Source organism: Rhinolophus hipposideros, assembly GCF_964194185.1.
Source record: "Rhinolophus hipposideros genome assembly, chromosome: 14".
Classification (NCBI taxonomy): Eukaryota; Metazoa; Chordata; class Mammalia; order Chiroptera; family Rhinolophidae; genus Rhinolophus; species Rhinolophus hipposideros.
This window is the reverse complement of record NC_138060.1, coordinates 30,130,695-30,154,060: the sequence shown is the minus strand read 5'-3', so window position 1 is coordinate 30,154,060 and position 23,366 is coordinate 30,130,695. Positions and strand designations below refer to the sequence as shown.

The following is a 23,366-nucleotide window of genomic DNA, read 5'->3' as shown; positions in this document are numbered from 1 at the left end:
TTCTTCAAGAGTGTCTTGGTAATTCTTGACTTTTTGAGTTTCCCATAGAAATTTTAGAAAGAACTTGTCAAGTTCTATAAAAATGAACCCCCATCTACAACCCAACAAACCTGTTGAAATTTTGATAGGAATTGAATGTACAATTCAACTTAGGGAGAACTGACATCTTTACAATATTGAGCCGTCAGATCCACATGCGTGGTACATCTTTCCATTTATTCAGGTCTTCTGAAAGGTCTCTAACATTTTATAAATTTTCTTGTAGAGCACTTACACATCTTTTGTAAGGCTTATTCCTAGATACTTGATTTTTTTGGATGCCACTATAAATGGCATTTTTTAAAAAATACTTTTTTCTGTTTGTGGCTGATATATAGAAATATAATTGATTTAGGTATCTTGAATGTATATCTAGTAAACTTGCTAAACTCTCGTATTAATTCTAATTGTTTATCTGCAGAGTCTTTTGAATCTTCTATGTCCCAAATAATACCACCTGAAAACACTGACCATTTTGCTGACTCATTTCCAATCCTTACACCTTTTATTTTTCTTGTTGCATCATTTAAGACTGATAACGTAATGCTGAATAGAGAATGGTGTTAGCAGCCATCCTTGTCTTATTCCCATGATCAGGAAAAGATTTTAAGTTTTATTAGTACATATAGAGCTTGCTGCAAGTTTTCTTTTTCAGTTGATATTCTTTTTCAGTTGTGGCTGAGACAATGTCATGTGTTCAGTAAGACCCATTATTATTTTTACATTTTCTGGGCACATAGGAAGCTAATATTTCTGTTCCTCTTGAAATTAGGTTGGGTTTAATGTTAACTGATGGAGTTATAATCAATGGGATGTGAGTGGAAAGGGATGTAGGTGAAAGTGATGTATACCCCATCTAGTCTTGGCCATAAAAACTCCTACATGACCCTCCAATTTTCTTGTAGTGAGTCTGAAAACTGTAATTAAGACAGCAAAGCCATAGATGGGGCCTACTAGGATCCCTGAGACACAACTTGGAAGGAAACTGACCTGTAGATCTTCTGAACCTACGTGGGATTTATCTCATGAGAGATAAACTTCATGTGTTAAGCTCCTGAAATTGGGAGATTTGTTTTTGTTATTGCAGTTTAGCCTGGTCTATTCTGTCAAATATTTTACTTTAAAAGACATTTCCAGCTATTCTTAGTTTAAGAGCTTTTGTCATAAGTGAATTTTATCAAATATTTTTTCTGCAACCCTTGAAATGATTGTGTGATTTTTCTTGTTTAGTCAGTTAATATAGTGGATTGCATTGATTAACTTTCTAATCTTTTACATTGCATTCTGGAGATAAACTCGATTTGGTCAAGATATATTGTCTTTTTAGTGTATAGATTTATTTTGCTAATTTTTTCTTTTTAGGAAGTAAAAGAGGCCTATAATTTTCTGTTCTCTTATTGTCCTAATCAGGTTTTGATATCAAGGTTATGCTGGTCTCATAAAAATGTTGGGGAGCTCCCTCTTTTTCTGTGTTCTAAAAGAGCTTGTGTATGATTGAAATAACACTTTTTTTTCTTAAGTATTTGGTAGAACTTACCAGTAAAGTCTTATGAGGCTGCAGTTTGATTTGTGTGAAAAGTTTTGACTACTGATTTAATTTCTTTAATGGTTGTAAAATGATTCATATTTTTATTTCTTCATTATAATTTTTGTAACATTTTTCTAAAATTTTATCCATTATATCTAATTTTTGAAATTTACTGACATAAGATTGTTCACAATATTATCTTATCTGTTTAGTGTCAACCCCATCTGTAGTGATGTCCTTTTCATTCCTAATGTTGGTTGTATTTCCATTCTTTTCCCTTCCACAATCTTGAGAGAGGTTTATTATTTTGTTTGTCTTTTTAAAGAATCATCTTTCCATTTTATCAATTTCTGTTCTTATTTTTATTAATTCTATCCTTCTACTTCCTCGCTGTTATTTTGCTACTCTTTTTCTAACTTCTTGTGATGGATGCTCAGCTGACTAATTTGTGGTTTGTCATATTTTCTGACATACACAGTTCAGGCTACAAAATTCTCCTCTTAGTATGCCTTTACTTGCATCTGACAAATTTTGATGTGTTGTGTTTTCATAATCATTCAGTTCAAAATATTTTCTGATTTCCATTATTATATCTTTTTTTGATCCATGAGTTATTTAGAAGTATTTTTCGTCATTACCAAACATATTGAGATATTTGGTTATCTTTCTGTTATTGACTTCTAGCTTAGTTGCACTGTAGTCAGAAAACATACTCTGTATTGATTTTAATCACTTGAAATGTGTTGATACTTGCCTTATGTCCCAGGATATGGCCAGATTTAGTAAATATTCCATGTGTGCTTTAAAAGAATGTGTATTCTATTATTGTTGGGTGAAATGTTCTGTCCATTCAGTCAAAACTACTAATTGTTTAAATCTAATGTTCTTACTGATTTTTTGTCTACTTGGTGTATTAGTTACTTAGAGAGACATATTAAAACCTCCTATATGATTATGAAGTTTTCTGCTTTTCCATTTAATTTTTACAACTTTTTAAGGCTACATTACTGTCTACATATTATTCTTTCATACCTTTTAGTGATTTGAGCCTATTTATCTCTAGTAATGTTTCTTGACTTTAAGTTTATATGTCTAATATTAATACAGCCTCAACAGCTTTATTTTGGTTAGTATATGACATATTTTTTTTCACCCTTTTTCTTCCAACCTTTTTATACTTCATTTAGGCAAATGTTTTGTAAATAGCCTACAGCTGAATTAAAAACATTTTAAGTCAAGTTTGACAATTATTGACTTTTAACTGGAACATTAAGTTCACTTACACTTAATGTGAATGTTGATATATTTAAGTTTCAAGCCACCATCTTATTTTGTGTTTCTTTTTTGTCATACAAGTTTTGTTTTTTTTCTCCTTTTCTGCCTCCTTAGGACATTTTTTTCTCTCAGATTACAACTTACATATACAGTCTTATTTCCTAAATAAATTAAGACCTTTACCCTCTTCCTCAACAACACAAGGACTTTAGAACTCCATTTATCACCTCCTGACTTACATTTTATTGTTGTAGATATTTTAAGTCTATTTTTCCCTCAATCCTATTAGACCATATTATTCTGCTTTATGCAATCAATCTTATTTATATTTACCCAGTATTTGCCATTTTCTTTGTATTCCATTTCTTTTTGCATATCAGATCTTCTATCTGGGAATCACTCTCTTTCTGACAAAATATATCCTGCAGAATTTCCTTAAGTTAGTGATTTCCTTCTTGAAAGACATTTTCAGCATATTACCTTCATTTCTGAAAGATAGTTTCAGACAGGGTACCACTGTCTTCTGACTTCAGATGTTGCTGTTGAGAAGCCATAATCTGTGTTTTTTGGGGTTGCCTTCAATTTTTTCTTTTTCTACAAATAGATTTATTTTTATTTACCCTGTTTTGGGATCACCGGGTCTCTTAAATCTGTGGAGTGGTGTCTTTTATTAGAACTGGAAAATTTTTAGTTACAATCTCTTTAGAAATTGCCTCTGCCCCTTTTCTGCTTCCCTTTTCTTCTGAATGTGTATATATGCAGCCTGCATGTCTCCTAAAAAAATTTTTTTAAAAATTCTCTTTCTCTGTCTGTTCCATTCTGGATAATTTCATTTGATCTCTATTCCAGTTCACTGAGTCTCTATTTTTCTCTCTCTAATCTTATTTCAATTCATTCATCAAACTTTTGAGTCTTCCAGTTTATGAACATGTAAATCTCTCCATTTGTCTAGGTCTTTGAATTCTTTCATAAGCATTTTCAGGACACAAATTCCATATATGTTCTGCTGATTTATACCTAAGTATTTCATTTTCTTTAGATCAACTGTAATGGTATACCGTTTTGTTTTTGTTTTTCACATGTTTGTTATTAGTATATAGAAATTTGATTGATTTTTTGTTGATCTTTATCTTGCAACTAAACTCATCTATTGTTTTTTTTTTTTTTTTTTAAATAGATACCTTGGGATTGTCTACATAAGCAATCATGTCACATGCAAATAGAGAAAGTTTTGTTTCTTCCTTTTATTTCTTGATTTGAGATCTTTCTTTTTTTTCTAATATAAGCTGTTAGTGTTATAAATTTCCTTCTTAGTACTGCTTTAGCTGCATTAACACATTTTGATTTGTTGTATTTTCACTTTCACGGTTTCATGTATTTTAAAAAATTTCCTTTTGAGACTTTCTCTTTGACCTGTGGATTATTTAGATGTGTGTTGTTTAATATCCAAGTGTTATACTATTTTCCTGTTGTTTCTTTTACTGATTTCAGTTTGATTCCATTATAGTCATAGACCATAATCTGTATGACTTGAATTTTTTTAAATTTGTTGCAGTTTATGTTATGGCTCAGAATGTGGCCTACATTCTATTTAATGGGTATTTGAAAAAAAGGTATATTCTGATGTTGTTGGGTAGAGAGTTCTATCATATCAATTAGGTTCTTTTGATTGAATGTGTTGTTCAGTTTTTCTATCTCCTTGACTATTTTCTGTCTAACATTTCTGTCAATTGCTGAGAGTGGAGTGTTGAAGTCCCTGCCTATAACTGAATTTGTCTGTTTTGCTTTCTAGCTCTATCAGTTTTTGCTTCCTGTATTTTGAGACTCTGTTTTTTTTTCCATATACACATTTAGGATTGTTATATCTTTTTAGTGGACTTTCATTGAACTTTTAATTTTGTTTATTTTAGTTATAATGTCTGGAAGTTCTGATTGGTTTGCTAATCTGGTAAGTCACTTTTTATAGTTTCTTTATTTCCTTAAACAAAAGCATAACTTTTAATATCTGTATCTGAAAATGCCAATTTCAAAGTCCGTACAGGTTATTTTTACTGCCTGTTGTTTCTGCTAGTTCCTATTCATATTGTTTTGTTTCTTTTGTGCTTATTTTTGACTGCTTGTTAGTCAATGCCCCTGACTAGTTATTTGTGGGTGCTCCCTAGGCCCTAGATAGATATGCCCTCCTCCAGAAAGGCTTTATGTTTGCCCTTGCCAGGCACATGGAGTTATTAAAAGCAAGTCATGGATGACCTTAAATCAAGTTCTTGACTTGAGGCAAAGAGTTGCAAACCTGAACAAAGGCTGATGTGTGGCCATTTCTTTCTAGGAATATTTTATCTTTTCCTTTTTCTTCTCCTGCCTGCTTTAGTATCAAGGTACCTAGGCTTCTCTGAAATCCTCTAAGATTGGGGAAAGAAGGTAGGTTAAGATCTAGTTTACTCTGGCCCTGAGGGTATAGCTCCCTGGGGGTCCAGTTTAATGTAGGGGGAAGGCACCCCTAAGGCTCCCCAGCTTGGGTGGTCTCCGGCCTTTGAACTCTTTCCCCCTTGGCTTCTATGGCACTGATTCAAAGCTTACGTGAGCCAGTGCTGGCAAGTGCCCACAGGCCATCAGTGGTTCTGCTGTTCCAGTAGCTACCAACCTCCTTGGTTACAGGTGTTATCTCGCAGCTGGTCTGAGACATCCCCACTTTTCAGCTTTAAAAGTGAGCTTTGAAAAGTGTTCTATTCACTATTTATTCTTGTTTTAGTGGGAGAGTTGATCCAAAGAGTACAGCCTGCTCCAGCCTGAAAACTGGAAGTGCTCTGAGGCATTTTCCATGCCTTGTAACCTGGCGGCCCTAGGGCCGTCCTGCATGGAGGCTGTGGTAACCACTTCTCCAGGCTGATGGCAGAACTAGCGGAGAATAAAAAGAGGACGTTCGGCTTTTGACTTCCAGCACTGGCTGCTAAAACTTATTTCAGAGGAACATTATGAAGGTTACAGCTTTCACTTATAAGAGTCAGGGTTTGTTGCGAGAAAAATATTAAAGTTCCAAAAGTTATCCTTAAAAAAAAAAAAAAAAAGAAGAACCCGAGCCCAGGGAATCAGAGTGCACAGTTTCACTAAAATATAAAGAGAGAATATGAAAATGGAAAGGAAAAGTCCTTTCTGGGCTGAGGGGGTGGGAGAATGGGTGGAGGAATGAGCAGCAGGCATAGATAGAGAAGAGCCTCGTAGTAAAGGGTTGAGGTGATAGGGTTTAGACCCAAGTCGAGGCCTGCTCCTTACACCTTCTTGCCCTTCAGAGACAAAACCTTCTGTGTGTTGGGTGGGGAGGCCCAATTCGGTTTGGAAACTGCAGAGCTGGTGGGCTTATATTTTGCTTCCCACTTGGAATTCTAGAAGGAGACCATCTTGTAGTGCCCTGTGCCAATACAGAACGGCATCCACACAGTAGAAATGGCAGTGTGACATGTATAGGCAGAGAGGGCTTCAGAAAACCTCTAAGTCCTCCTCAGCTTCAGCAGGGCATGGCAGAGATCCATAAAAATTCCCAAGGCTCTTTGAGAGGAGTAGTGAAGGAGGATGAGAATAGTCAGCAGGGCTGCTTGGGGGGAGAAGAGGTATAGGACATGCAGGCCAAAGCCAGGAACCATGGCGTTGGCAGTACCAGGGAGAGCTCAGGCATGGGCCCAGACAGAAGCAGTAATGCCTGAGCCAAGAGAAGCTGAGGAGGCTTCAATAATGGAGGCAGAGAGGATAGAGGTCAGTGCGAAGGTTGAGGGCAGACCCCTCAGCTAGAGGGCATTCAGGCTAGATGAGCCTATTCAGATGCCAGGATGATACGAGCTGAGGAGGCTTAATTTACTCTTGCGGAAGCAGGCAGTAAAAGACTAATATGATTAAAAACTGACCTGTAAGAGAATAAGCTTAAAATCAGAAGATAGTTACCTTGAAACGGCAGTTTCCATTCACGGAAATGGTCGCTTAAGAATAAGTTGAGTATTATAGAATGCAACGTAAGTTATACAGAGCACGCCAAAAAAATGTATACACATTTTAAGAAAGGAAAAAAACTATTAAAATTGTCATACCCAATATATACCAGTAACAAAAGATGAATACAAGTCATGTTTGACTTCACAATTACGAGACGTGCCCCAAGTGGTTACCATCAGCGTCCAGACATTCTGATTACAGCGAACTAGTGCTTGAGCAACGTTGACCAAAGTGTCCACTTGTCCACATTTTTTTGGCACCTCTGGTATTTATACACATCTGAGACCCATGTTATACATGGAACATGTTAGTTCTTTCTTTTCCTTCTTAAAAAAAGTGGAAGCTGGGAAAACTAACTTCTGTTGGGTGCTAATTCTCTTGGGCAATTTACACACATTTAACTTTCACATTTGTCTGTTTTATAGCAGGAAAACGCGGGTAGGGCACCAGGGTCCCCTTTCAGCAGCTCTGCTGGGCATCTTGGATACTCTGGTGTCACCTGTGATAGTTCAGCTCATCTTGACAGGGCAGGTCGTACGCTGAAAAATCATTGCTTTGTTATAGCACCCAGGAGAGGAGTGTCAATAAAAATAACAATTTGGACTAAAACTCCTTCTTGCCCTCCAAATGGTCATGAGTTTAAGCCTTTTCCCTTTCCCACAATCCCACAATCCTAGTGTTGCCTCTTTTGTGACCTCTCTTCCCCTTCGTTAGATGCAGATACTTCTCTGGCGAGCCTACGGCAACCCAGACACACCTCCATTAGAGCACTTGTATGATAGTAATCTGTTTGCCTTTGTCTTTCCCATGAGACTGACAGCTTCCTAAGGACAGGAACCGTCTTCATACTGCTGCCATGCCCAGCACATTGCTTAGTATGAAGTTACACTGTCCTTACCTTGAAGTTACCATAGCAATACATGGCTGTGACTTTAACATGCTGAACAGAATTCCTTGTTTATCTCCATGCCCTGTGGAAAATCTAATAAAATGGCAGTAGAAGAAGTATGAAATCACAAAGGCAAAGAGAGTGAGAAAGGAGACAATAATAGGTGGGAAAGGTGAACAAAATTTTGGAAGCTAGAGAGCTGATGAACAATGGTTAACAGAACAAGCAGAGTCTGCAGGCAGGGAAGGTGATGAGGGGCAAGGTACACTGTACGACAGAAGCCCCGAGTAGCTCAGGAACTGGAAAAGCCCGCAACCTCTCCAGGTTGGGGTGCCAGTGGGCCTGAGAACAGAAGGACTAGCTGAGAGTTTGCCTAAGGAGCCCTTAGATCCAATCGCCTACCTTAATTTCCCATCCTGGCAGCCGGCCAGATATCTGCTTTCTGATGAGGTTGAATCAGAGAGACTCCTGACTCCCAAATACAGGCACCGCTGGGAGGAAGGGTAAGTCCCATCTTTAAGATAAGAGGATTAAATGTGGCTCCCAGCATGCCAGACTGAAGATATCTCTCTGGCAAACAGACCCACCTAGGGCCTGATCTCATGGCCACGAGGCCTGCCAGCTCCATCCATACACTCAGATCTTCCAGCCAGCACTTAGGGCCTGATCGGCAATTATGAGTGGACAGCCTAAGAAGAGACACGTTTTAGAAAGGTGCTGAGCATGAAAGACAGAGACGAAAACAATCACCAGGAGAAAAGGAACTCAAAGGATACAAAGGCAATGCAGAGAGAAAAAGGAAATTTCAAAAATCTCCAAATAATGTTGTCAGAGAGATAAGAGATGATATCCACATCCATGAAACAAGAATGGGATGCTTTATAAAGAAATAATCAGGAAACAGGAAGAAGCTCTTAGAAATCAAAAAAAATATTCATGCATTCAACCAAATCCACCAACTGCGTATTACATGCCAGGCACTGTGCTAGGTACAGGGGAGGTGTAGTGGGGTGAGAAAGCAGACAAATTCTTGTCCTCATGGCACTTACATTCTGGTTGATGACGGCAGCAATACAATCAATTAGTAGAAGAATTGAAAGCTAAATTTGGGGAGATTATAATGCCAGAAAGAATATAAAATCAGAGGATTGATCCAGGCGGTCCAACATCTAACTAATAGAAATTCCTGAAAGAGAACAGAGGGAGGAAAACATCAAATAAATAATATAAATATTTTCCTAGACTAGAAGGACCTAAATTTTCAGAGTCAAAGGCCCTCTGACTGACCAGCTCTTTGAATAAAAGAACATCCACACACTGGCAAACCATCATAAAACTTTAGACCGCCAGATTTAATGAGAAGATTTTAAAAGTTTCCGGAGAGAAAACCAGAGGCTGAATACACAGGACTGGGAAGCAGAATATCTATGAACTTCTCAACATCAATTCTAGGATCCCGAAGACAGTGGAGCAAAGTCTTCAAAACATTAAAGAAAAATTATTTCCAACCAAGAACTCTGCATTTGGCCAAATAACCAATCAATTAGAACAGGAGTTGGAAAACTTTTTCTATTAAGAAACACAGTAAATAGTTTAGGCCTTGTGGACTATATCGTCTTTGTTGCATATTCCCCCAAGCCCCTCCCCCTTTTTTTTAACAACACTTATAACATAGAGAAAAAACCATTCTTAGCTCACAGAAAGAATGAAAACAGACTGTAGGTCAGATTTGGCCTGTGGGTTAGAGTTTACTGACCTCAGAATTGAAGTGTAGAATAAAGTTGTGTTCAATATATGCAAGGTCTCAGAAAATTTATCTCCCATAGATTCTTTCTCAGAAAGGTGCTGGAGGTTGCACTCTGACAAAACAAGCAAGTAAACCAAAAATGCAGAAGGCCTGGGATCCAAGAAACAAGGGTTCCAAATCAGAAGGTGGGCAAAAGGAATCCCCAGGAAAACAGGGAAGGGAAATTCCAGATGACAGCGCTGCAGCAGGCAAAGAGCTAGAAGCTGGAGGACTCCAGGAGGATGTGAACAGAAACAAAATGGAACAGACAGACGACCTGATGAGTCTGTTTGTACTAAGAGCTTTAGAGATCTCTTGGACATTTTGGGGCTGAATTAGTGATAGGTATAAGGAACTTAAGGAAATAAATGCAGCAATTATTAACTCCAGAAAAAAAAAACAACCCACAAAAGTTTATATGACAGGCAATGGAAGCAGGGTGTACTATATGGTTTGGTTAATGCCATTTACACAGACATAAATGTAAACAATAAATATCAATTTAACATAAAGTTGAGAGCTAATCAATTTGGGCGCATGTGGGGGAAGTAAAGTGAGTGTGGAGCTGTGAGACAGCTAAATTTTCATTTTTCATAGTTGGAAGCCAATAGATAATAATTGAAATTTGAAAAATTAAGAAATAATAGTATAAATTTATTATCTATAAATAGGGAGTCAAATACTAGACAAAACAGCTGAAAAAGTCAAATGTGATTGCTCTAGGAACCAGGAATCAGGAACAAAGTTACCATAAGCCTCATGGTAATTTTTATTATACACATATTTGTATATAAAGTACATTTAAAAATTAATGCTTTTTTTTGTGTTACAATCCATATATTGTGACCATCTTTGTAGATCTTGGTTGCAAATTTTGGATAATTTTCTAAGATAAATTATTAGAAAGGAAAATCACTAGCTTGAACATTTTGGGGGCTTTGGCTACATCTTGCTAAATTGCTTTTCGGAAATTCTGAAAAATAGGAGACTTGCCCCCAGCAGGGTATAGACAGTCCAACTCACCCCATTACTTTGCCAATTTATAGTGTTTTTTTTTGTGGTTTAAAATTATTTGTATTTAAAATTACTTGTGTGATTTTTCTTACTTAGATGTTTGTATTTCTCATTTTGTGAAGCGCCTCTTCTTACTCAGTGTTCACTGATCGTCTGACGTGAATGGACTCTTTTTAACAAGTACATTAAATGTTTACCAGTGGATCTGTTGGCAACCACATAGCGAGGTTTGGCTCCAAATCATGGACCGTTGTCTTAACTCCTGTCTGGCTGCTAGGAATTAGGTCAGCGGCTCAACCAATGAAGACTCCCCACATCCATGTGAAGTGAAAGGTCTTCGTGTCGGGGACACTTTCTTCTGTCATTTCTCTGATTGCTATTGCTCCTCTGTTCAGTACTCTTGCATCAGTTCTGTCTAGCCTCATAATTTTTATATCGTTTTCTTGAGTTCTGGAGGAATTCCTTGGACTGGTGTTCTAATTCTCTGTTTTGTTGCCAGAAATCGTCTCCCTATTGTCTTGTCTTCACTGATTACTAATTGGGTGATTGATGTGTTTTCATTCCAAAAACTGTTCACTGTCCTCAGACTGCTCCTTTTTCATGACAGGCTGCTCTGCGGCTATCACCACATTCTCCTCTTGAATCTCACAGAGAACCAGAGATTTAAAAATTCTGTAAGTGGAAGCCCACTTGGCCTGAATCTGCAGGCTGGGATCTTTGGAAGTGCCATTTCTTCTCATATGACCTGGGACTTCTCTGTGACTCGTCAGCTGCCTCCAGAAAGGTCTGTTCAGTATGCGCTGTGGATGGCCCTGCCAGAGACTGGGTAGGTCCCTGTTGAATTATTTTGTTCACAGCAAAAAGATAAAGGCAACATGTAGGTTTATTGTAATTTTTCTTTGCATATGGGAAATATACTTGCTTGTGCAGTTCAAGGAGAGAACTATAGGTCAAAGCAAATAGCCATTGACAGGGGATTCTCCACTTCTAAGGTTTATCTTTAGTGTTTTACTGACAGAACTATATAAGGTAGGAAATCAAATCGCTTTTTTCCTTCAAATATTTAAGTGACTGTCCCATTTCCTTTTATTAAATAATCTGCCCCCCCGCCTACTGATGTTTTGTTTGTCCCTTACCATGTATAATTTTTCTATATAGACTTTATGTTCCATTGTGCTGTCTAGAGTCCTTATCACACTCAGTCACTTTTTTACAAAAAATGACATTTTAATGTCTGAAAGAGCTTTCTGAGCATCTGCTTAGTTTCCCAGGAAAACCTTGGGATACTTTTCTAAAGTGAAATAAAGAAAAATAGCCAGGGGTGTTTTCACTGGAAAGCCAATCAATAAATGGTCATGCCAGTGAGGAGCTGGTCATATTTCCATTTAGTCAAGTCGTGCAGCTACTGCCCTCAGTGCCCTTCACGTTTCTGGTTCAAGTTTGCTATGGGGACTTGTGCCCCTGGCTGTTTCTCTTACGAATGGATCTTTTTTCCCCTCATATTTTATGATATAGACCTATTTTTTTTCATTACATTGTATTACAACTGTTATATAGAAAACTCTGTACTTTGGTTTTTTTAAATTAAAGTTGAGTTGACATACAGCATTATATTAGTTTCAGGTGTACAACACAGTGATTTAACATTTATATTCCAAAACTCTGTACTTTGGTTTGTTTAGTTTGAATCTGGGCTACCTTACTAAGCTGATTAGTTCTAAGAGTTTTTCAAACACTTCTCTTGAATTTTTCAGGGATACAGTAACTACCTGCAAATAATGAAAACTGAGTTTCCTTTCTATAACCGTATTTCTTATTCTTCACTGATGCCATTTGAAAATAATAGTGCTGAGTAGGTATTTTTTTCTATTTCCTTGCTTCTGTGGGAATGCCTCTGAAGTGTTAGACTATTATGTATCGTGCCAGGTAAGTATCCTTATAGTTCTAATTTACTAAGAGCTTTAAAAAAAAAAAAAAAAGACAACAACAACCCTGAGTAAGTGTTGGATTTTACTGAAGGACTTTTAAGTGTATATTGAGATGATGATTTAGGTTTCATAAAAATATATTGCCTTAGTAATGTGATATAGTAATAGATATCTTTATGGTACACTGTCCTTGCATACCTAGGATGAATGCTATCTGGTCATGTTAAATTGTTCTGCATTCAAGATTACGCTGTTAAACACTGTCATGTCATAATCTCCTTATCCAATTTTCTTTGTTCTAGAGAATGGCTATGGTAGATTGAATTATTGGTCCTAATTTCTCACTCTGTCATAATAATATTATACACCCACACCTCTGCCACTGCCTCCCAAAGGCAGAAGATACACTTCTCTGCCCCTTGACTTTGGGCTTGGCCATGAGACTACCTCTGGCCAGTGGCATATTAGCAGACGTTACATGAACAGAAACTGAAAACTCGGCTTGCTTGGTGGCCATCTTGTGCTTGTGTTTTTCCTCTGAGAAAATACATGAGGTAGCCCCTACCCCTTATGTTCTCCCAGACCCCAGAATTATTTAAATACTTTAAACTAATGAGAATTAGATAACATATGAACAGTTTGGGGCATTTAGCTGGTCTCAGCAATTATTACTCCCTCACTCCCTGGTATGGTGGGTCACATTTGCATTTTCCCAAGATGGTCAGAACATTTATCTCCATGCCTTCACACTCTTCTAGAACATGGCTACTCCTCCACCAAGAGGTAAATTCTATGCCACTCCTCTTGGATCTGGTGGGTGCTTGTGACTGCTTTACCCAGTGGCAGAAGTGATACTATGTCACTTCCGAGGCTAGGTCATAAAAATTCCAGGCACTTCCCCCTTGTGATGTGGGGACACTTGGTCTTAGCAGCTAGATAGCAGGCTGTGAAATCCCAAACTGACCTATGCAGAAAGACCCCACAGCACAGTCACATGTAAGAGTTATGGTCAGTGTCACCATCCCATCTGACATCTCTGCTGACACTCAGCACCAATTGCCAGAGTGAAGAAATCTCCAGAGGACTCCTGCTCCAAGCTGCCCAGTCACTCCCCGTCTCTGAGCCTTCCCTGCTGAACCCCCAAACACTGTGGAGCAGAAACAAACCATCCCCACTGTGCTCTGTCCAAATTCCTGACCCACCAAAATAGGAGCCTAACAAAATTGTCAATTTACACCATCAAGTATGGGGTGGTTTCTTATGTAGCAATAATAACTAGAATAGGAAGGAATGGAAATTCAGAAAAATTACATGATTTTCCCATGGTTACAATACCAGAAAATGGATGAACTGGGATTTAAACCCAGGTCTGCCTGTACATTTTCTATTGCACTATACTGGTGACTGACAGTGAGATTTAGAGAGTCCTATGACAGCCAGGGCTAAGAAGGGTACCACCAGGTAGCCCCATCTCTGTCTGTGTGTAGCCCCAAATCAGGTCATTCTGGGGTAAGAGGGAGATTCTGCCCCCTCTAGAGCTGACCTGAACAAATGAGACCATCTCCCCCTGCAAGACTGGATTTCAATAAAATGTTACTGCTGCTTAAAATGCTAGCAGCCTCACAAACCATGAAGTAAGACTTAATAGCATTCCAAAGTGTAAAGACTTCATTATTTCCACAGAGAATGCTTTGGCACATTTATCAGCATTTTATTAAGAACCAGCATACATATTTAAAACAAAACTACACTTGTCAAAACAGTTGAGAAAAGTGTTAGGTAAAGCTTGGCCTTGGCTGCCCTGTCATGCGGGCTGATTCCTAATTCTCCTCCCTTTGGCAGACTCCAGTTCTGGGGCTTTGCCCAGAACGCTCAATGTCCTCGTGGGCACAAGGACAGTTCCACCCCTGCCCAATTCACAGACCCTCTGTCCATTTTCTTCTTTCTTTGGTTGTGCTGGCTGAAAAACGTCCTGGGAAATGAGGCCTTGGAAGGTAAAAATCTTTTAAGAAACATCAGGAGCAACCGTGGCAAGTGCTGTTAGTAAAGAAGGAAAAGGAGCCAGAGTGATAATAAGCAGGTTGAAATAAAAAACAAACCAGGATCTCAACTGCTAAATGGATCTGCAAGCTTTCCAAAAAAACGTTATTGCGATTAAGCTTGGCATCCAAAATAAGCCTGGAAAATGTGATCTGGCTGAGGCTATTAAAGCTTTATGACCACTTTGGCACCTTTTCTTTACTTTCTTCATCAGATGTCAAGCTTATTTAACAAGTCTTTCTCTCTTTTTTCTCTTTTCTTCCTTCCTTCCTTCCTTCCTTTCCTTTCTTCCTTCCTTCCTTCCTTCCTTCCTTCCTTCCTTCCTTCCTGCCTGCCTGCCTGCCTGCCTGCCTGCCTGCCTGCCTTCCTTCCTTCCTTCCTTCCTTCCTTCCTTCCTTCCTTCCTTCATTTCTTCAGCCAGATTGCTCTTCACTCTTATCTCCAAATGAACTCGAGACTGCCTGTTTATTGCTCTGCTCTGTGAGCTGCTGGCCAGAGCACCCATCAATTTCATAAACCACTGCATGCCTGGATCACAGAAGCCTGGAGGAGGGAGAAGAACACAGCCAGCTATTCCCATCATCCCAAAATACAGTGGTGGCCCTCTGGAACCACAGTGGGCTGGCTGGGACCGTGATGGCTATTACTGGAAGTGTAATCTCGCCCTCTTCAGTGCTCTTGGAGTATGAGGCTCTGTCTGCCCTCTACTTCCCTTCTTTCTGTGCGAAGATTCTTTCAACCAGCAAACTCCCTGCATGTGACAAAGCCCACTCTGGTCTTCAGAATCTTTCAATGCCCATGCTTATCATTGTGAGGTTTCTCTTTCTTTCATTCAAATGTCTTGCTTTCTTTGTGTGCAACTTCTTAAAAACTTGGCAAAGTAAACAACAAAGCAGCAATATTTCATAGGGTTTAAACTTCCTTTCTAGTCCTGGACAGAAAGGACTCTTGTTTTCTCTCTCTCCCTGCCCCGTTCTCTATGATTGTTTCTTTGAGTCAGCTGGAAGTACCTTCTGTTCATCTGAGTACTGACAACACCTCAGGCAGGGTGGCTGGCTCCTCGGGGTGATTTCAGTGTATTAGAACCTCTTTCTTTTGCATGCCTCTGTTTTCCATCCTTTAATTCCTGGCTGTCTCTTTATCTGCTGAACAGAATGAGTGTCCTTTCAGAATAGGTAGGTTTTAAAAAGAACTCACCAGAATGCTGGGTCTCATGGCTCCTCAGAAACTAGTTACCTTTACTTTGGGGGCCTTATCTCACAGGAACTTCCCACAGGAATAAAGGCAGTGGGGTGGGGGCAGGGCAGGTTGTAATCAGACAGTTCTGTCTTGGTGTGTAATCTGCTGCAGGCGTTATGGCAAAGCAGCTCAAAACACTGCCTTGGGCAGCCTGTGTGTGTGTGTGTGGAAGCAGCCTTGTTTCCCATCAATGAATAACTAGTCTTGGGCAATGCATGACTTCAACCGTCCTCTCGAGACAGGCTTTGTAGTGGCAGGAACTTGAGGGTGAGCAGGCAGACGCCCACCGGAGCATGAGACTCAGCTCTGTTGCCTACGCGCTGTGTGACTTGGGGCAAAATATTATACTTAGCCTCTCTGTTCCCCACTCTCCTCAGTTGAATCAAATGAGCTAATTAATGTAGGCGGCAGAGACCAGTTCAGGCAAACACATGGTTGGAGAGCACACTAGAAATATCAGTTGAATATTCCCCTAACTCTTGTTTTTACTATCAACACCATTTCTCTTCTTCTTAAGGCAAGAGGGGACCACATTCATTTATTTCGCTGGCAGCTTGGCACGTACTCTAATGCAGGCAGTGCACTAGTGAAATATAGTGGGGGCCCTGCCCTCACGGGGTTTTAGTCTTGAGAGATGGACAGTCACCACGGGGTGGTCTGTGTGGGCAGAGGTACACAGGGATCCTGGAAGAGGCTCCGAACAGGTCAAGCATATGTTCTGGAGGAGGGGACATGTAAACTGAGTCACATTATGTTGCAGAAGAAAGGCGGTGACCTAAGAAAAGTGAAGTCTTGTTAATCAAATCAATTCTTTCCCCTTTCAGTGTATTGAAAAGACTTTTTTTTTTTTTTAATCTTCAGAACAACTGAAGCTTGATGACTCCTTGATGCTGCACTAATACCCTTGCCCATTTCTTGATACGTTTTCAATTTACCTTCATGGTAATTTACACTCAAGGAAACTGTCCAAGATCTGCTAAGGGATTCAATAAAATAGGTCGCGGAGTTAAATGCTGTGGTGAAACACTGGGCTTAGTTTTATGGACAAAATTTAAACTGCTTAGCTCCTTTTTGCATTATTCATGTTAAGACTAATGATGACTCAGTGAATGGGAAGCCATCTTCCTAATTCTGTAAGCACATCGGTGGGGTTGTGGACCTTGTCCTCGAGGTTAAAAGACATTGCTTTAGGGAAGAGACCTGAGCAGCCCACTAGCCCTCCTCCACCTCAGGGCTGCTCCTGACACTGCTGCTGGAACTCCGGGCCTGACCCTGGAGCCTTTCCCCAGACTGGCACTGGGAGGAATGAGAAGGAGGAAGACAGTATTTTAAGGTCAGTACTTTCCTGGTATTTCTCAAAGTGACGTCTGCACGGATGTCATTGTTAAAAATTCCTGGCAGTGAGGCTTAGGAGCTATCATTTTTCCCAAGCCTTCCAGGGAAATGGGATTCTTATGCGTCAGTGGAGAACCATGGGTCAGCTCTGACTCTAGAGGGGCCACTTCCTTGCAGTTATCCAAGATTCTTTTATTGTTAACCCAGCACTGGGCTGTAAACAAAGATTACTTTTCCATAATGACCAAATTACCAATTTTATGAGTATGGAATAAAAGAATAAAGTCAATTATATCTCAATAAAAAATAGGTTTCGTTTAAAAAAAAAGAACATGGGTTTCTCAGGTTATAAATGTTTTATGGACGTGAACGCAATTTCATTTTAGAGGTTTGTTTCTAACAACACCCTTAATTTACATGTCTAATGTATTCATCGGTCAATTCTGATTATGTAAATGTAGATGATCTTTTCAATTTGCAATATAAGACATAATTTAGAGTTGTAAAACTAACCTAAAGCTAAACATTCTCACCAAGCACTAAAAATTAGTCCCTCTGGGGGGACATTTTTCTTAAAAGTTTTCTCTTTGTTTTCATTGTAAGTGTTGTCTAGATTAGTGTTTCTGTAGCTGTTCTGTGGCATGGTAAATAGGCACCTACCAGCTCTCCCAAAGATAAAAGGTTCAGTGATTCAATAAGCTTGGAAAACACCTGGGCAGACAAAATGAAAGGTTTTTACTACAGATGGTAGATTCTCTGAGAATCCCCAATATGTGGATGTGCACAGTAACTCTCCAAGAAAGAGACAGAAATCTCCGGGTTTACCAAGCTCATTTAGCTTTCATGGAACATTCTGCTGGATGAGTGTTCAGAGGACCACCCGTGGTGAAATACTCAGTTAACTCCATTGGCAAATTATATCAGGGGGAGTCATGCTGCTTTCATGTAGAGGCACTGACCACAAGACCCAGGCCTAGGAAAGTGTTTTATAACTGCAAGTGTACATTAGATCGCTTGGGGGTAGCGCCCTCAAATACAGTCCTCCCACCCTTGGCATCCAGCTTGAAGCACTGATCTGAATGACAGGAATCGTGATTTCCTCGACCATCACAAACACTGTGCCCATCATCAAATCATGGTCAGCACGGCTGAGCAGCACCATGACCCCCCCCACCACCACCCTGCCATCATATAATGACCAACAAAACCGCTGCTGTCACCATCACCATCACCATGACCTACACCATCACCGCACTATGAGTGACCAACACCACTGCTATTATTACTCTATGACCTATACTACCAGCACCGCCACCAGCACCACTGTAACCACCACTGCAGCCACTAGAACTCCCTTCAGAGCAGCCATCACCACTGCTCCCACTGTTGCCACATCCTTCCTCTGTCCAGACTGGAGAGGAGATAAAAAACACAGTGTTATTATGCCAGGTTGCACTCAACGGTGGAAGGCTAGCTAGAGTTGCACGTGTTTATCCGTAGTTACTATGGCGTCCTTCCCAATAACCATCAAATGGAAGCAGACGTGGTGATGTCACAGCAGAATCCTGGGTCTAAAGTTTAGAGTCTAAATGGGACCTCTGATCCATGGCACCAAGAATCAGTAACGTCACACGGGGCTGCTCTGCCAGCTTATTTGATGGGAAGATTCAACCCCGATTTGCTTTCAGAAATGTGGAAGCTGGACTTGAGCGAGTTGTTGGGGAGCAGTCCCTGGTGCTAGTCATGTGGCGACCAGGGCGGGGCTTCAACACCAGCACAGCACGAAGCTTGTTACTGCTTGCAGAGCCAGCCCAGGGGTACAGGGGAAATAACCACATGCTCCAGTTTATGTAACTAAACTAGTTTAAAGTTTATTTTATGTGTGCACTGCTATATATATTTATGCAAATAATAATAATAATAGGTGGCATGCTCTTCTATGAAAGAAATGTAACTGTTATTCCCATTTTCCTGAAGAACAAACTGCAAAGAAGCAGTTTGTGAGGTTAAGTAACTGGCCCAAGGTCATAAAGCGCATCGATTGTATCATGGGGGTAGGAACCTAGGTAGTTTGGTTCCAGGGCCAAACTCTTACATGGTTCATACACTATCTGTACATTGTCTACACACATATGTGGTGTGTAAGTATCAGCTGTATGCTCTTCATCCTGATTGGGGTGATTTAAGGAATGTTTAAGGGTATTGTCGATTATATACAATTTGTCTCATGTGCTACTTTTTAAGTTTAGCCCCCGGAAGAGATGGAAGTCCACTGAAATCTAAGGGAAAACAAGAGACATGAAAGAGCACCCAGTGCACAGCAATTTGGCGCAAACTATGAGGGTGGGGTGATGACGACTCTCCAGGCAAGGTTCTCATAAATTCCTACAATACGTGTGCAATGAGGGGCTACGGTGTGTGGGGCCCTAGCCACGGCACCGTCAGCCCTCCTGCTCCTTATTCCATTGCTATCATGTGTGCTGAAGTCCTGAAGTCAGGAAAAAATGGCCTAGATTTGAATAGCCGTAAAGTTTTCCAAGCACTTCCGCAGACGGCAAGAGCAGCAGAGACAGGTCAGGGGTAATTCTGAGGGCGGTGGGTGCAGAGGGTGCCTGCCACGTGATCGTCTCGCCTTCTGCCTCAGCCCAGAAGACAGAGGCCTTCTGCCTCTATCCTTAGACATCCGGATATTAGAAATGATCACTTTGAAAATGTACCTATTGTTAACTCAAAAATCTACAAATATATGTGAACATATGTATATTCCACACATATATGGACACGCACAGATAGAAATATATATTTTTTTTAAGAAAAGAGATGGACTGCCTTAAATAACATTAAGCTATGCCCCACTCGGAGTGTCCACAGGGGATCTGACCATTGTCAGGGATGTGTGACTCCTGTGCTGGCAGAGGTTGCTGGGCCGATTGAAGGCGCCTTCAGCTCTAAGATCCCATCATCATCATCACCTCATCATTCTCTCCTCTTAGTAAGTGCCCGGGACACGCCCGGCTCTGTGCAGAATGTTTATAGGGTTTAGATTCTCACAGCAATCTCAAAAGACAGTTGCTGTCATTCCCCTAAGGTTTCTTAAATGGCTCGGCCAACGTTCCACAGGCTGGAAGTGGCTGCGCTGGGATTCGAAAGCAGGTCCATCTGTCTGGCTCTGAAGTTTTGCTTGTTTACGTGTTTCGTGCTTGTTTTAACTACCTCTTAGATGGATATTCTTCATCTCTAAAATGGGGGGGGGGGGAAGGGGATTAATGCCACTTCACAGGATTGTGCTGGGGATTAAATAACATGTAAAAACATTTTGTAAAATGTAAAGAGCCCTTCAAATGTAATATTATTATTATTTTGGTTTCATGTTGACACTACTTTTAAACAATATATAACACATTTGCTCAGCTATTTGGATAATGATGTGAACATTAAGTTTTGGCTTCCTCTGTAATTTTATATATTTTAACTTTTTAGTTTGGAATAATTTTAGACTTAAAAAGTTGCAAAGTACTTAACATAGTACAAATACTTCACATATATCTTCTACTCCATTTCTGCTCATATTAATATCTTACATAATCATGGTATAATGACCTAAACCAGGAAACTAACATAACACTATTCACTAATCGAGAGGCCTCATTCTAATTTCTCCTATTGTCCCAAATAGGGCTCCTATTGGACCCTTTTTCTGGTCTAGGGTCCAGTCCAGGATCTTGCATTGCATGTAATTGTCCTGTGTCCTGTAATTGGGGATGGCTTGGCTCCTCAGTCCTTCAGGACCTGGGCACATCAGGAAAGTACTGGGCAGTTATTTTGTAGAACATCCCTGAATTTGGTTTGTGTGATGTTTTCTCATAATTAAATTGACCTACTATGTACTTCAGAAATGATGTCGTGTCCTTCTCAGCACATGATGTTGATTTGTCTTGATTTTGGTGACACTAACATTGATACTTGGTTGAAGTGGTATCTGCCAGATTTCTTGATTGTGAAGTTACTGGTTTCCCTGTGTATTTGCAATTATTAAGGCTCTTCTAGGAAAATATTTTGAAACTAGGCAAATATCCTGTTTACCCACTAATTTAGCATCCATTGATGTGCAAAAATCATGACTATGATGTTTGCCCAATGGTGATTTTCTATTTCCAACATTTCTTCAATGGTATTAATTACAATTCTACTGTAAGGAAGTACTGTCCTTCCTCCTGCATTTACTTATTTATTCATTCAATCATTTATTTACATCAATATGGACTCATGAATATTTATTTTATTCTATGGAGTATAATCCATTATCATTATTTATCTTGTTCCTCCAATTATCCCTGATGCTTCTTTAAATTGGCTCCTATGTCTTTTTGACATGCTCCTATCATTAAGCTATTCCTTGCTTTTTGGTACAAGATATTCAGGCTCATCTTGTACTGTCTTTGCCCTCCCTCTGGAATCAACCATTTCTCCAAGGAGCCCTGGTCTCTTTTATTGGAGAATGGCATTTAGAAACTAAGAGGGCTAGTTGTTGTGGTTTCTAGGTACCTCTTAGAAAATAGAGATAGGAAATTATATATATGTAATTATATGTATGTACTCACACAGTATAAACACACCTCTCTATTTATTTCTATAACTATCCATCTGTATGTATATTAAAAACCACGAGTGCATATTGAAACCTTCAATTCCAATCCAATACCACAGCCTCCCCTCCTTCCCTTATTTGTAACTCTTTTCTTCAACAGTGAGAAACCTGGCTCTATCACCCACAATAATTTACTCATTTGCTTGCTCCTTTATTTTCATAAAGTAGTTTCAAATTGCTTACCCACACTCCTGTGGAAAGCAAATTTTTAAACTAGAGAACAGGATTTACATACACTTCCCTTTGTCTTTAGCTTTGCAGTTATCTAGTCTTTATGCTGCTTTCCAAGCTACTAAGGTTGGTTCTTTTCTTTCCCACTGCCGTCAGTGCGGTTATGCATTCATTTGTACTAGAGTTAGCCTCATTTGTTAACGTTTGCATGTAGTCTTGGGTTCCCTTCACATCCTGGGTGACTTTATATATTTAATTTTTTGGACATGTGATTCCATGGTTCCAAGAGTCTCGCTATAAACAGAAGTCTACTCAGAGCAGGGTCTGTCCCCCCTCACTCCAGCTTCTACCCTGTTCCCATTCCCCTTCTTTCTACACCATTCCCATCCACCCCCTGGGAGGAACCAATCTCATTAGTTTATAAAATCGATTCTTTAATGATTTTGTCCTCCTAAGATTTATTTTCCCTATAATTATTAGTAACTCATAAATCTCCCCAAGGTCTAACTCTTTCTTGGCAACCTCATCTTTAGAAGTATTTATACTGATGCATCTTTTCAATTCATTTTAATCAATGTCCTTGGTGCTGCTGGGAATGTTACTTCCCTGACTGTTTTATCTGATGTTGGTCTGGGTTTTCCGAATGCTCCTTGTCTGAGTTCTCCTTATGATGTGCTTAGCAAAGAGACCGAATGCTGGTGCCTAACTCTGAATGATGTTTGCTTCCCATTTTGAAGACAGAAAAGGTTGCAGGTCCTGGCATATAAACTCTGAAGCTGTCTCTTCAGGGAGTTGGTGTAGCAGCAACAGGCAGAGACAACGTGCAGAGACAACACAGTTTGCTCAGGAGACGGGGTTCCCTATGGTGTGATGATAAGAGCACTGGCTTTGCATTCTAAGAGACTGGGGCTTTGTCTTTTACTTGATGGGGAGGTCTCCCGTAAAACATCTCTCTTCTAGGGACTCAAGTTTCCTGATATCTGTGAAACGTGAATATTACTACTTGACATGACTACTTGAAAACCCCTGGCATGGAAGTATCACTTCCTCACTTCACCCTTTCCTCCTTACATCGATCAACTATGTTGTTTCAATTATTTTTTTGTATTTTTAATTAAACCTTTTTATTTTGAGCTAATTACAGATTCATATGCAGCTGTAAGAACTAATGCAGGGCGATCCTTGTGCCTTTACCGAGTTCCCCTCAATGGTGACACTGCAGTATTGTACTACAATAACCCGGCCAGAACGGTGAGGTTGACATAATCCACCACCCTTATTCAGATTTCACCAGTTTTACATGTACTTCTTGGAGGGCGTGTGTGTGTTCAGGTCTATGGAATTTCATCACACCCATAGGTTTCATGCATCCATCACCACAGAAGAGTCACATGACAGTCCCCTCACCAAAAAGACCCCTCATTGCTGTCCTTTTATAGCCATGCTCACTTCCCTCGTGTCGCCCTCCCAAGTCCCCCGCCCTAACCCCCACT

At 39.8% G+C, this 23,366-nt stretch overlaps 1 protein-coding gene across 4 annotated transcripts in view; it reads right to left on the bottom strand.

The window, feature by feature from the left end:
* NMNAT3 (nicotinamide nucleotide adenylyltransferase 3) overlaps positions 1-23,366 on the bottom strand; it is a 96,799-nt gene that overhangs the window by 14,929 nt on the left and 58,504 nt on the right. Inside the window, exon 1 of one of the 4 annotated variants that reach the window (XM_081071913.1) lies at positions 8,762-8,890. The exons of 2 other annotated variants lie outside the window; for them this stretch is intronic. The gene's annotated coding sequence lies outside the window, so the exon portion shown is untranslated. Of the gene's footprint in view, positions 1-8,114; positions 8,402-8,761; positions 8,891-23,366 lie in introns of those variants that run through there. One more of the 4 variants, XM_081071912.1, reaches the window with a different exon arrangement.